This window comes from Montipora capricornis, chromosome 6 (genome assembly GCF_036669925.1).
Source record: "Montipora capricornis isolate CH-2021 chromosome 6, ASM3666992v2, whole genome shotgun sequence".
NCBI classification, from domain to species: Eukaryota; Metazoa; Cnidaria; class Anthozoa; order Scleractinia; family Acroporidae; genus Montipora; species Montipora capricornis.
This window is the reverse complement of record NC_090888.1, coordinates 74,050,557-74,053,056: the sequence shown is the minus strand read 5'-3', so window position 1 is coordinate 74,053,056 and position 2,500 is coordinate 74,050,557. Positions and strand designations below refer to the sequence as shown.

General features: G+C 43.6%; 1 protein-coding gene across 1 annotated transcript in view; it reads right to left on the bottom strand.

Annotated features, from left to right (window-relative positions):
• LOC138054545 (uncharacterized) overlaps positions 1–2,500 on the bottom strand; it is a 29,235-nt gene that overhangs the window by 1,937 nt on the left and 24,798 nt on the right. Inside the window, exons 3-5 of the transcript XR_011133287.1 lie at positions 2,463–2,500; positions 1,357–1,452; positions 1–103 (exon numbers count right to left, since the gene is read on the bottom strand). The exon at positions 1–103 is cut by the window's left edge and continues 50 nt beyond it; the exon at positions 2,463–2,500 is cut by the window's right edge and continues 28 nt beyond it. The gene's annotated coding sequence lies outside the window, so the exon portion shown is untranslated. The remainder of the gene's footprint in view (positions 104–1,356; positions 1,453–2,462) is intronic.

Sequence of the window (2,500 nt, the reverse complement as noted above, 5' to 3'; positions counted from 1 at the left end):
GTACATCACGCACAAACGTATCGGGACCGGTGTATAAATTATTTTCCAGTCGATGATAAACGGTGCTAAAATCCATGGCTTCCGAAACAACTTCTGTGTAATCCTACAAAAAAGAAGAAAAGAAGAACACTCGGCAATTAGCAAACAGCATTTGTTTGTCACATCAAAGCAAACACAGCAAACGCACTTGCTGCCGGCATCAATGTCCGAAGACAAACATCATTGCAAATCCAGTGGGTCGTGTATCAAAGATCCCGAAACTTTTCGGGCAAATTTCGAGTAACGTAAAACGCTTTGTATCTTCAAAAGTAAAACGTTTCAAGTCATGCAACTTTGCAATTGTTTTGTTTGCTCTGGTATTGAAAACATGTTCAAAGATCAATTTTTCAAAATGAATATTTCTTAGTTCAGTAGAAGGAAGGATTACCTTTTTGCAAACGTTGGCCGTGTAGCACTTATATTTTAACAGACTTAACTGATTAGAGTGTAATGTGAAGTTCTGGGTTGCTACCCAATATGAACCATGTGATCGTTAGCCCTACTAATGAAAATGGGCCCACCCAAGGACAGAGAAAAACTCTGACCAGGGTGGGAAGAGTTTTTCTTAGTGCTTGTGTGGGCCCATTTCCATTAGTAGGGCTAACGCTCGCATGGTTCATATGGGATAGAAACCTAGCACTTCACATTACACTCTAATCACTTATATTTTAGTCCAGTAATTTCCCGAATTGCTTATCGGGCCTGAAAATCTTCCGAGAATTTTGAGACACAGGCCCTCGAAAGTCCCGAAAAGCCATTTGTGAACGTGCCAACCGCTTGTTCAGGAAAGTTTTCAAGGTAACAAAACGCAAATGCGATGGCCGGGAAACGTAGATTTTTTTGTCTTCTCCGTCAAACAGTATCCGGTTGCATACCACGATTCGGAACTGCCACATCTTCAGCCGGATGCTCTCGTGTGATAATTCCTATATTGCCTACAACAAGTTACTGCAAGAACATCGAAGGAACTTGTCCAGCATCTGTTAACCGGCTGCAATAGTTTTAAACACGCCTGAAAATCGATTGGAATCAAGGACTTAACCATTGCCTTTAAAATGGTCTACAAACATTCCACATGTGACTGGCTTTTGCCTAAGAAAGAAAACTAACGATTCCAGGGGCCCGTTTCTAGAAGTCACGAAAACTTTTCAGGTCCGAAATGCCCGGCATTTACGAAACTGCGATCTGCTGGTTTTGACATGCTGCTCTTTAACATGTTTCAAAATAACAAAAAAGCAAAATGATTGTAGAGTTTGGTTACTGAAAACCTCGAGACATCGGAACGTTCGAGAAACGGATCCCAGGCCTCTTACTTACCGGGAACTCGTTGAGGTCAACGGGGTGTCGAAAGGGAGTCGCATCTTCACGCGATACTAGAAAATCCAACAGCTTATGCGCAGACTGCATCCAAGGCTGTAAAAAACGAAAGTGTTTCCCAGTTTGAGCACTTGGACGCCTTTAATTTGACTACTGTCTGTCTATTGCTGTTATGCGGTCTCATCGATCAACAGTCCATTCAGAAGATTAGGTCAAGTCGACCACATTGCTGAAGGAAACGCCAGACCACAACACCGGGAACTACATGCCCTACTCTTTTCGACTAGTGTGTGGGATCTCTTACGCCCGACAGATTTTATGAACATTGCGTGAAGGGTTGTGAGACGGGGTCTCGGTTGAAAGTCAAACCTGAGTGTTGGTCTGGCCGTGTTGGTCCGACCGGAGTCGAACTCACGACCTTCCGCCTGCCAGCCCGCTGCTCAAACAACTGAGCCACTGGTGCGCGGTGGCTCAGGTAAAGGACGAATTCTTTAATGACACAATCCTCTGGAAAAGGGCCTAGGTTCGTGATAAGTATATTTCACACAATTAAAAGTTTCAAATGTAGCAAGATCCTACAGCACAGCTCCATAATATGAAAGAAGCTAAGCCTCAAACAAATGCCTGTTATCTTACTCTTGCAAGCCCTCAGGAAGAGGCACGCAACAAAATGCGGTGACCCTGCCGTAACCTTGCTTTGCAGCACAACTGTAAACATTCGAAATAACAAAACGTCAGATTGTTTAATGCGAAGGCGGTCAGTCCGATAGCAAGCCAATCAAACAGTCAGACACAGACAGACAAACCGCCAAACGTGACCTCAATTAAAAGTCTTTTCAGGTGAGAAAAAAATACTTGTGGACACTATCAAATCCAGTCTTAAATCATCCTTTATACACCAGGCCCGGGTTGCTCGAAGCATGGTTAGTACTAACCAGCGTTAAATACCAAGGAAACCTGTAGGTTTTGATACTTCTTAACCAACGCTAACCAGGCTTTGAGAAACCGGCCCCAGAGGATTCAAAGAACGTTGAAGCGTTCGCGAACACCCCTAAAATATCCTCAATAAAAGTCCGAGATTTCTTCACTGTCACCAGTTGACTTACCTCGACAGGTGGTGAAGGAGATGGCTCTCTTTTGATAT